Genomic DNA, 13,026 nt, shown 5'->3' with positions numbered 1-13,026 from the left:
GAGATATGTCATCTGTGTAAAACCCAGGTCTTTGAGTAAGCAAACTCTTCAGAGCTGGAAGTCAATGTTCTCAACTGGGGGAGTGAAGCAAGACAATGAGTCAATCTGACAACAATGTAATTTCATGAACTTGTAATTCATCACATCTGAGTAAACACTTTTAGGATTAATCTGAATCTTTAAAGAGAAGAATCAAGCATGGAGACAATCCTTTTCCAACACACACAGATACAGGCATTTATAAAAACATTACAGTCATCAAGCTAGGAATTTTTTATCATTTGTTTTCTGTTAGCCATGAAAACTAACAGAGAAATCATAAAATGATTTCATGAAAAGATCTTTCCCTCCCAACAGACCATAATACATCTGACTGTCTGGAGGAAAAGCAAGATCAAGCAATATACCTAGATCTCTCTCTCTCTACTAAAGAAAGAATAACTCAAAGAAAAATTTGGCAGCAATTCCTCCAAATTATGAGTCTTCATGATAATCTTGGGCCAAACAAACAAAAAGCCCATGGTAACTGAGATTTAACAAAAGAACAGACCATTTTAAATTCCTCTGATGCCTTCTGCAAGAGTCAGAGCAATAGCCGCTAATGGAAGTGATGGGGCAGCAAAAACTACAGCTTTTTTTGCTTCTTAGAGGAAAACTTGCACCAACACTACTTCACACCAAATTCACACCAAAAAGCCACAAGACCAAAAGTAACTTTAAACCAGATGGCAAGGGAGAGAAAGGGAGAGCAGAGAAATCACAAGATCCTCAATTCTTCCAAATAAGTATTTCCCAGGTCTCCTGAAACAGAGCAACAGAGAATGAGGGGTTATCCAGATATAAGTCATGTTTTGCCATTTAAACTTTTTTTAGTATTAAAATCCCAGCCCCTTCATGAAGAAAGATAGCCACTTGCCCATTTTCCTCTCTTTTATATGCTTTGTGCAATTGTGACATTGGTGACCTATGACCATAAAATACACAAACTGGATACAGCAACATGCACCAGAATTTTTTGTAATGATTTTGGGTGTGGAAGAAGCATAATCTTAAGAAAAATCCCCCCCTGTACTAGGCCTACAGACCCATAATGATCCGTTTCATCCCACCTCAGACACAAAAAATATGGAGAGAACCATCTAGATTCTTGTTAGCTGCTTCTCCTTCCAGCCCAGTAAATCCTTAACAAAGTATGTGACTGGCAAAATCCTTGATTTGAGTTCAACTGACAAGATCTGAAGACACTATTTCTGACAAAAATCCCTCATTTATTTGCTATGCAGCCATACTGAGAAGTGGAAAAGCAGCCCATAACCTGTAACTTCAAGTCTTTTAGGTCATCACAACTACCTATGCACATGCATGACCTTAGTTTATATTCTAAGAAAACACAGACAGCATTTGCCACTGTTAAATTTACAACACATTCAGTTCCTGTTATAGCCCCCAATTGCTCAGTTTCTTAAAAACGAAAAAGATCTGCTTTTCAGAAGGAGAGAAGATGATCAAATCGAGATTTATTCAATAACTAAAAAAGATCCTTTCTGGTTAACATTGATCAGAAGCTGTGTCTTAGATGTATGTCAGAAGTTATTGAAAGCAAAGGTGTCAAAAATTTTGGAGGCAGTCTGGGGCCCAATCTCAAGGCATGGTCCTTCCTACACCCTCATCCTTTCATGCCTTCACACCTTCGGAAATCTGATTCATAAAAATTTTAGTGCTTAATCCACAGCCCATCAAAAACAATAGGAATTTAAATATTGGTCTTAATATGGTTTGAGTCAAGCCCTGATACAGCAAGGAAAAGTGCAGATACTTTCTCTTGTGAGTAGCCCCTCACATAAGGAACAGTATATCTTCAGGTGTGCTCATGCTAGCACCAGGAGCACAGCCCATGCTAAGAGACATTCCCAATTCAGGAAGGTAAACGGAAGAGTGCAAGACCAGCCTTCAGGTCTGACAATCTTGTCAGTACGATTGATTCAAATTGCAGACTTTAAAAGACAGCTTCTTTTACCCATATATTAATGCCACTTGTTTCTGAAATCCCACTGACAAAACCTGCTCAGAAATTTTGCAAGGGGAAACTCTAGTGAAGCTATGATCAGGGATCACAGATCACAGGCACACTCAGGGGCCATGCCCCTACTCCTCAGCACAAGGGCAGGATCCAGGCGGGAAGAAGGACAGTGCTCCACCAGCACCTCACCGGCTGTGCCCCAGATGCTGTCCCATGGGGGAACGCAAGGTGATTCCTCAAGCTCTCTGTGCAGGTTACATGCCAGCTGGCAAATGCAGGACTTCAGTCAGCCAAAGCACATCATTATCTGCAGCCCCATCACACACCTCCTGCCCGCCCCTGGCTGGCCCCAGCGTGTGCAGGGCCAAATGCTGCCGGGATTGCCTGCCTGCCCACCCCACACCTATGGCCTACCCTTCCCACGCTGCACCATGGGAAAGCCCCGAGGTATCCCAGGCAGGCTCAGCCCCGGGTGGATGGGCTACTCAGTCCTGCAAAACACTCCTTTCATCAAGAGCTCTTGGAGGATTACTAATAAGAGTAAAAAAAATATTATCTCTATTTTCTGGCTGAGGAAATGAAGTTGCAAAGCCAGTGAAGTGACTTGCCCCGATCTTCCACCTCCCAAGCCAGGATCCTATTCACCAAATAAAAATATCCCTCTAAGCTCCTTTAATGAAGCTTTCCATATTATTCCATGGAGTTGGAGAGAACAAAGATTCATCTGATCTACCTCTCCTTTCCAAAGCTGACTCAATACCAAAAGGTGTAAATTTTTTTTATTATTATTCTTTTGCTGGGCTACCCCACCATGAAGGCAGCAACTTGGTGCCCTATAAATAGTCTGGAGGTGTTCTCCTAGCCTCACCTATCCTTATTTAAACTTAATAGATTTTAACTATCGAGACGAAGTATGTAAAAGAAGTGACATCAACAGAGTATGGGAAAACAGCCCTCTCAATACAAAGTGTTGACAGTCTGGTATGCACCCATATATCCAACAATTTTACTGCTACTCTTTGACTACCCAAAACAAGATCTCACCTTCCTTATCTTCCTAGTACATACCCATCTCCACAAATGAGACCCCAGCATTCCTGCCTTCCTCCCCCATTGTTTGCATATTCCCTCTTCAAACTGGACCCACATCATGCCTTTATTCATAATACATCTCAAACAAATTCACAAACAGGTCTAACTTGGCTTTGATAGCAGAGCCATGTAATATATAAAAAGAAAGTCAGTGGTTTCCACTCAGTTATGCTTTGAGTTCTTGAGGTTAAAGCAAACCTAAAACTCAAAGTGAAACTCTGCTTAGAGTGAGAGAAAAGATATGGGGAGGGGGAAAAACCTTTGCTTATATCCCACCATGGTCTGAGAAGCTTCTCTGTAATTCAGAGACCGCTGCAACCCCTTTGGAGTTGATGGCCGGTCAGAAGTAAGACTGCTACTTCACATCCATATACCTGATATAGTACAATTCCTCATTAAAAAAATGTAAGAAGTCAGTAATAGCACAGAGTGAGTCAGTTCAATGTGAACTAAAGAGATGAGGTCATAATAAAGCACATACAGAAAAAGAAATATTTTGTAATACAGGAGTAGCATCTGAGACAACAAAGTTATTTCATTCTCTAGCACAGGTTTTCTGTGTTATTTCAAAAGCATTACTTAATTCTTTGGACTCACATCATTCAAAAATGGAGAAAATTGTTATGGTTACTAAAAGGCACCACATGTTTGCAAAACACTGAAATGCTTGGGTGGAGAACAGAGGAGAACACCTCATTAGAATCACTTAGCTGATCAGTATGAAGCTAGAGACAAATTTGAATTAGATGCACTAACAACTGATTTAATCTGGTTGAAACAAATTGTATTCCCTGTATAAGCAACTACCACACCAAAAACCTAGCTATGAAAGGCAAGAAGCAAAAACATAGTGCAGTTTCAGAATCATAAAACTGATGGACTGGATTGGGACTGAAAAATACACTTACGTCTTTGGTTAAATAAGAGCCCCATCCAATAGAGAGGAGGAAGAGATAAGAGGGGGAGAAGTGGAGATATATCACCATTTTCTGGTTAACTGAAAGCATTAGGGTTTTTTAGGCATTCCATAAAGTTGTATCCATGACAGCTACAGTAACCATCCTTTCAAAATGAACTCAGTGCAGTGCTGTCCTAATCTGCAGCAGCTAAACCAGATTTTTTTAAGCAGCAAGCTTATCTGCACCCCTCTCTTGCGTTTCACCCACCAAGACATAGCTCGCTTCAGACAGCAGAGTTAAAATCACCATTGCTTTGTCTCCAATTCTATAGCAAGGCTTTACTCAAGCTGTTACACTCTAAAAACCACAACTGATTTAATAGCAAAGTAGTACTCCAAGGAGCTCAGGCCCCCAGTTCAGTGGCCTATGTTATTCCCAGACCTACCAGTCTTAAACTCTGTTGATTACTGGAATGACTTTTAATCAGTACAGCTATATGGGAACAAGCCATACCATGAAAACAAGAAAAAAAGATGACATGCACATAAATAGTTACTTCCTTCCACTGTCAGGAATAGCATTTAATAGATGCACTAGTAAGTGCATCCCTACTGGAGCAAAACAGGACAGGAATGTATCACTTGAATGACACAAGTATGAGTAAGCTATCAAACTTTTTGCTGTAGAAAAGGCCTTTGGATTGAACCGACAAATGTGTTTTCAAACCCAGAAACTAACTTAGCAACTTCAACCTGTTTCCAATAACTCCCAAGTAGCATCTGCTGCAAAATTCAGGAAATATGTGTATTAGCTCATTCAAAACAAACTACAAAGTACATTGAACAGTCTGTAGAGATCACAGCAGTTCTGCTTAGCATACGGAGAAGCTGTTGGCTTGTATTTAAAAGGAATAAAAGCTATAGCTGCTCAACAAGTAAACTGTTCATATTCGGTAGTTACATGAGCAGCAGAACTAAAACAGCCCGGCTCTCCCACATCACGCTCCCTTCTGAATTTCACACGTGCAGGAGGGGATAACTCCCACCAAGAGCCCTTCCTTCAGCATGGGCTCTAAAAACATTTTCACAAAGCTCAGAGAAACTTTATCTTTTAGACCTTTCCTTCCTTGGTCAAATGTGGTGAAATTCACAAAGTAACTCATAAAGTTACAAGAGTGGAACAGAGAAGGGAGAGCCATAGGGATGCTTTCTTAAAGATGCCAGGCAGAAGCATGGAGGGGGTGGGGAAAGAACATAGTTTCAGAAGTAAAAAAGTCGTATCAGTCTACATGTAATGACATGTTTAATTTTCTAGGAATGTTAATCAGAAAGCATGCACGATACACTTCATCAGAATCAAACAAAACGTCAGCAGCTGCAATTATTTTAGTAACTATCTCTGCTGCAACTAGAATGACAATCTATCATCTCTGTGCTTTCTTGCACTTCATACTCACTCCTTTTTGTTTTCACATTCCTGTTGTTGTTATTAAAAGCATAAGTATACCCCACATTTTTAACCCTGGGGCTATAAAACATGGCAGTTAAATAGCCTTCTTATACATCACAGCCCACACTCAGCCAGCTCTAGTATAACCGGGTTTTTGCTAAAATCCTGAGCACAATCTTCAGTCCTCTGAGTTGCACTTAGCCCCATCTCATGTAGTAAGAACGGGTTGTTATGCCCTACTGAATAAGCCCTGGAACCCAACACATACTTAGTGTATATTTATGCTTGAATTCACATTAGCAGAAACAATGAATACAAAAGGCCATACATTATAAGTAAAAAAACCCACAAATACTACAGGCACCTAGAAAAGTCACATATGAAAACTGAACTCATTGAAAATGAGTTACAAAAAGGATACTATTCTAGTACTTATTTGCCTGCCACTTCTAAGCCCTTGATGATGCATTCAAGTCCCATTCCTCTACTCTTTCCATAAGAATGGAAGCTACATCTACTTATTTCTCAAATAAAAGGTTAAATATCTCACCTATTCTGTGTCTTTGGTTGCTGGAAATTTAAGGGATCGAAATTCTTCCAAAAGGGATTGAGGATTCTGTAGACACTATGTGTCTTCCAGCTGAACTTTGAAAGTGAACATTGGAAATCAGAGTCTCAGCTGACATCAGACAGCCCATAAGCACACTGCATAAAAATAATTACAAAGAATTTTATCTTGAAGGCTGAAGACAAATGCAAAACTGTCACCTTAACCCTGCTGTAAAACTGCCAAAAGGAAATATTGCTATTAAATTGACATAGCAAAAAAGACTCCCATATGGGCTTGAGTGCACTTGAACTTCCCTGCCCACCCTTGGCACTGCCAACTTGCAGGTACCATCCATGTAGAACCCAGTGCAATGCACTGTACCTGACCTGACAGCTATTTCAATGAGAGATTCAGGACACCTCCATCACAGACAACCAGAGAATAATCCACCTCTGGAAAAGTTTCTTCCTAGCTTCACCAAAAAGCAGCTGTTTTTCGACCCAAGTCCAAGAATTTTCCTCCCTCTGATATGTTATAGAAGTCCATGGCACTAAAATCTTAGTAAGAATGCCATATGTTGTCTATGAACTGTGTATCAAGAACATACATTGTCTTAGATTACTGTGAAATTTTCATTTACTTGGGATGTCAAGTCTGCTTTTTCTTGTGTTTTGGAACATAAGAGAATAATATTTTCTTTTTTTAGTTCAGTACTTTGGTAGCACTTTTAAGTTCATGAATCTCTTACATGTTACAGCTAAAAGAAAAGTCGCAAACCTTCTGCGGGAATCTCTCAGCACTCTGCACCCTATGTGACAGGTCAATCAATCACAATGGTCTCTCTTGGCTGTAAAAAATATAAATAGCTTTAATAGGAGAAATTGAATCTAAACGGCAAAAAAAGAATGCAAGTGCTTTTACATCACGATTCTCCACTTACCTACATAGAAATGCCATTAGATTTGGGTTGCTACCACAGATCATGTTCTCAAACCTAACATCCTTCACATGGCTGTAAAATAGCTGGCATAACTTACTGCACATATTTTCAGCTATAGGTCATTTTTTGTTGCCAAAATGCTAACAAAGTTCTTCACAGGGGTCAGAGGACAGGATTTTACCCCTAGCTAGGTAGTTTCCTAGTTTCAGGAAAGTCAGTTTATCAGGAGAGCACAATGTCTTGTCTCAGCTGATCTATCTATACCATTAGGCACTATTGCACAGTTGGACTGTGGCATCTGTTTTAGAAAAAAAATACGTAGCCTACACATCAGCTTCTGTGTCTTGTGCATGCTGCCTCACCGTGAAATAAGATCTATGGGTATATACATTAAATATGCATGCACATACAGCACTGTATGCAAGACGTAAACAGCTCTAGCACACTGACCCAGGTACCAATGAGTTCTGCATAACTGAAACCTTTCATACCACAAAATTGCAGCATTGCCTATAAATACGCTCAGCACTTGTTGCTGACAAACAAAAAATCCCTCTAGTCGAGACAGCCCACTTCTTACATGAACAAATCATCATATGACTGGAAAAGGCAGAAAAAAAATAGCTGTGCTTTGGACTATTCTTTTCAGCATAGACAGCCAGGAGCTGGCATGATGTGCGGCTGTGGCTGATGTCCCACAGAGAAGAAGGTGGCAGGGGATGGGTTTGGCAGTTGAAGGAACTGAAAAGTAGGTTATATCCACGAAAATGGAAAGCACTGTAAATATTGCTAGGGCAGAGAGGCTCTGAGTCCTTGTCGGGGAAACACGGGTGGCATCACCGTGGGGGAGAGGCCCGAGGGAAGAGAGAAAGGGATGGAGCTACACTTCACTTTTTAAACAGGCGGCCTGCTACTCACAGCTTTTGTTTCATCTTGCAGCGGGTACGTGCTAATTCAATTTATTTAGAGAAAGAGGGGAGAAAAATCTCTTTCCCTTCATCCCCGGTTTCAGAATTACTGTGTCTCCTGGGGGGAAGGGTTAGACCGAGACATTTGGTTTGGAAATGACTCACTCGGCAGCGCTATGGAGCCGGAGGGTCTATTTTTAATATTTTTAAATGGAGAACTTACCCAGGTTTTATGCCTGCGCTTTCCTTCAGCGGCACCGCCGGGCGAGGGGAGCCGGCTCAGCCCACTCCCTTCCGCAAGCCGCCCCCCGGTAAACATCCCCTTCGCACCGCCAACGGCGCCCTTTTGATGCCAGCATCGCCGCCAGCTCCGCTGCCTCCGCGGGCAGGGCAGACGCGCCCGCCCGCGGCCGACAGCCCCGCGGCCGCGCAGCGCTCCCCGAGCGGAGGCCAGCGCCCGACAGCGCCTCTCGCACGCACTCACCTTCGCCGGGCTGCAGAGCGGGCGGCTGCCGGGGGCGCGCCGCTCCGCCGCCGAGCGACGGACGTGCTGCCTCTTCGCCGCGATCTGGCGAAATTTGCCACCAACCGGCCAGGATTTTACGCTTCCTGGCTGCCGGCCAGCCTTTATTTTTACAGTCTGCCTCTTGCTGGCTCCTCCCAGCAGAGACAAAAGGCGGCCGGGCCGGGCCGGGCCGGGCGGAGCGGGGGCAGCCGGGCCGGCCTCATCGGGGCAGCGGGGGCTGCCTCCCCCGGCCTCCCACCCCGCTGCGGGGTGGGGGAAGTCCGCCCCGACCCGTCCCGGCAGAGTCAGGAAGTTTAAATTCTTCTGACCTTTAGCGAAAGAATGGGAAGGGAAAGGATGGAGGAGCTCCGGAGGCCCTTCCCGGGGCAGGGCGGCTGGCCCGGGCCCCGCGGGGCGCTCCGCCGCCGTCCCCCGGGGAGCCTCCCCAGCCCCGGCGGGCGGTCGCTCCCGGGGGTCTCGCCGACTCGGCCGAGAGATGCTGGACCAGCCGCTGGCTCCTCGCAGGCCTGGCTCAGGGCACGGAATTTGCCTTCACGCCGAGCTACAGATAAAGAAACGGGTCGTTATGGACAATAAAACGTGCAGCACGGGCTAAGGGGATGTGCCGTTTAAACATAGGGCTTATTTTATTTTGATCTCACGGTTCAAGGTTCCTCTGGCAGCCGCAGCCCCGTGCAGTTTGCTCTGCTCAGCTGTCACAGTCTGCAGCAGGTATCAGACAGGAAACTGCTGAAAAAAAGTCACGTGTAATTCGGGATCCTTAAGGAGAACAAAAAGCCACCATTAGTTGCAATCAGCGAGCAATCGCATGGAACATGTAACTCAGATAGTGATGCCGACTTTTGAAGAGCTAATCTTTAATTTAAAGCACTGAGATTTTTAAGTGTTTAAAGGAGACAGACCAGATGGGTAAAATAGTATCGTTTTCTCTAACTGCTTAAGAGGCTTTTGTGAATTAGTTTATGCACCGTACCGCTGATGCTTGGTAACCCAATGCACTGCTTGTTAAGAGAATTCAAATCATAACTTTACAACTGAGTTGCATCTGGTCTTAAAATGAGAAAAGCTGATGCTACTCTGGAACCAGTATGTTAATCCATCAGCCCATGCTGGGATCCTTTAACACTTTTAAGTTGTTCTGTAGATATCCGTAGCAAGCTTAGACGAGAACGCTTGCTCTATGTATTTGTAGGACAGGTATTCTCATGTCTCTCTTCCTCCTTTTCTATCCCTAGATGTGAAAAACAAAGATTCACTGAAGTACTGTGAAACTTACCTGCTGCCCATTGCTACTACTAGTTATACAAACAGGATTTACTATTATGAACATGAAATCAGTAACTGGGGCTTGCAGACAGGACTTTACTGCAAGCTATATGAACACATACAAAACCATTTTTCCTGTCCCAGACTGATGTGGCATATGATGAGAGTTGATACCTATCCAGCACATAAAATTTTAGTGCATCTGTTAATTTACTAACAATTAAAAGTGCATATTGTCATTCTTTCTGCACCTGATTTTCAAGCCAACAGTTACTAATTTTTCAGACAGCATTGCTGAAGTGGAGTTTGAGTGGTGGTCTCAATCTGTGGCTCATGATATAGCTGGGAAGTGACCGCCACTGTAACTGCAGAAGCAAGGATGTGATTTATCATTGTTGAAGTGTTCTCCATGGGCCAGCAAAGATCCTAAGGAATTTGCAGGTGAAGATGATGGTGACCTGACATAGCTGGTCAGGTGGCATGCTCCATCTGAGATAAATTCTCAGGTTTTCTAAAAAAACCCAGCACGCAAGCTGGCATCTTTCCCCAAATTTTAGCTCACATGGTTATGAATCAAAGCTTGACAATACGTTTCAGGTGTGAGACAAATATCTGCACATGCAGAGTTGTGGAACTCTGGGTTTAGAAGGGGCAAGCTGTTCGCCATACCCATGTGGTTCTAGCTTCAGGACTACCACCAAGGCACATCATTGACACAACACAGACTTACTGTGACCATCCTGATTTATGGCTGGACTCCCGCTTGTGGGAGAAGAGGGAGGAAAGAGCTGAAAAGATCCCTGCCACCACACCTGGAGGAAGGTGGAAGTCCTCTTTGATTTCCTCATTAGGAAGAAGTGAGGCTTCTGTGGAAAGGAAAGAGTCCTTGTCACTGGGAGTGACGGCCCCCAGTTATCTTATGCAGGAGCATAGGTACTGGGAAGACTTTAATATACGGCAAGAGTAGACAAGAAAGACAATTAGAAACATTAGCCCAGCAGAGAGAGATAAAAGACTTAGGTGGGATTCATTTTACCTAACTTTAGCTATCTGAGATTATACAAAACACATCTAGCTTTAAAAGTTAGGTAAGGTAAATCCTGCCCTAAATCTTACCCAAGTGGAACAGGGTTGCAGTGAAAGGGATCTGAAGAGAAAAGAGTTATGTTTAGATTGATAGATGAGAAAAATGACCTTTAATAGCTTCTTTTTCCCTTTTAGCTTTGATTAGAGCAAAAAGAGAAGAATATGGTTTCCAAAGAAAGCTCCTTGCCTTACGCAGACAAATGATAATTTACAGACGTCTGCTCTCAGCACTGAAGCCAATACATGGTGCAAATGGACTGCCGCATGCTTTGTGTGAGAGGAATCAACTCTTCTGTGGCCTTGTTCAAGTCTACAGCATCACCTCAGAGAACTGAAGAGCAAGCAAATTGACATCAACGATGTTGCTACAGACATTTATATAATGAACGGATATGTGAAAAATAGCAACAGCCTTAATTTTGTTTTTGACACTCTGCCTCAACATCACACATCCTCTCTGCAGCATAGTCTATAGCAAGACAGCCCTGAGTGCACACACGTCCTGCTCTCACACAGCCTGGTGTTCAATAAGAGCCAAACCACAAGAGCTGTGACTAACAGATGTGACCTTTTATTGGTTTGTTTTATAATGCACTTGATGATGGGATGAATCCACAACATATCGCCTTTGCTTTGGCTGTGTGATCCAACAGGTCTTCAGCATCATGTGCCTCCCAGAAATGAGTTCTGGGAAAAGACCCACAGTGTGGTCTATGAGGAGGGCAATGCAGAGAGTCATCATTTCTGAAAAGCATTCCTAATTCTGGCACTAATTTTCAAAGAGCTGAGGCTTGCAGCTGAACCAGGTTAAGATGTCACCGTCCTTCAGTTTATTCTTATCCTATCCACCAAAGATCTCTTTCCCTTTCCATCTGCTGGGATAGCATGTATTTGCTCCAGCTGCCCAATGAGGGGCAGGGGGGAGGGCAGAGCACATAAGCAAGCGAGAAAAAATTGACTTCAACTAAAGTGGATGATTTTGACAGCAAAGGATTAGGCAGTAGCTACACTTGAAGTTACCTTGCAGATTACAGCAAGGAGTGTGGGGCAGGCGGCTGGGGATAAGCTGGGTGCAGCAACCTCCTATCCCAGCTCAGACAGTGAGGACAAGAAGTGTGGCAGTCCTCAGTGACATTGTGCAAATTATTTAACAATGCGGTTCACCTTTCTCTTGGGACTGTAGTGAGAAAAGTCCATGTATCAGTGATGCTATGAAGCTTAAACAGCTCCTGCAAAAGAACAAAAAAATTTAATTTTTTCTTTAGTTGTCTTTTAATATTCATTTTTATGGTTTCAGACTTGGGGAGGGGAGGGGAAGGGAGGGAAACACCTCCAAGCTGTGGGGTTGAGGGTACATTATTCCATTAATTTTACAAGTCAAAACTCTGGCACAAATGATATTCAGGAAACAAAATGTAATTCCACAGGATAAAATGCAGCTATACTACATCTGGCAAAAAATAATTCAAACCACAGCTATTCATTGGGAAGAAGGATTCTCAGAAGCTGTAATGCTGAAAGAGACCTAAAATAGCAGGAAAGAAGACAGTAAATTAGACATGCCTGTAATTTGAGATGACGGGGGGGGGGGAAGAGAAACAAGAAAACAATGGGATAGTAGCGTTCATAAACAGAAACTGTAACAAAGGCGTCTGTTAGTGGTATTGTAGTGTAAACGCCCTGGAATGCTGCATTCAGTCCTGAACATCTTCTCATCAAAAAAGACATCAGCAAACATAAAGGAATTAATTTTTTAAAAAAGTAGAAGTGATGAGGATTGATTTAGAGACACTGTCACATGAGTTGAAAGAGCTAAATACAGCTGTGCACGGCGTGTAGGACACAAAGCTACAAAAAGTAGGCACCGTGGGAGAACAACTATTTAGGTTTGCAGAAGTGAGAGCATTATTATTGTGAAGAAGGAGAAACTAGGATGAAATGAGGCAAAAAGATTAGGATGAGTACTGTTACAATGGCTTGGCTGTAAGATCCACTGCCTGGTGGAGCAGTTGCTCCGGGAGACTTCTTGCGGTATTTTAAATAAGCACAACACTAGTGTTTATCCCTTGGCCTACCAAGCACAGTGGGCTAGTTGATCTTTTACAGAGGAATTTTCCGTCTCTAATTTCTGTGTTTCTAAAGCTTCCTCCTCTGTAGAGCACTGTTTGTCACGTCAGTGGCAAACCTCCGAGGAGAAGACAAACAAACTAGCCCACAGGGAGAGAAGATCTAAATGAAGAAAAGAACTAAAGCATGTTTGTGTGTGATACTTTACAGTCACACCACAAAT

This window comes from Gymnogyps californianus, chromosome 5, assembly GCF_018139145.2.
Source record: "Gymnogyps californianus isolate 813 chromosome 5, ASM1813914v2, whole genome shotgun sequence".
Taxonomy (NCBI): domain Eukaryota; kingdom Metazoa; phylum Chordata; class Aves; order Accipitriformes; family Cathartidae; genus Gymnogyps; species Gymnogyps californianus.
The sequence above is the reverse complement of the archived record's forward strand: the minus strand, read 5'-3'. Positions refer to the sequence as shown.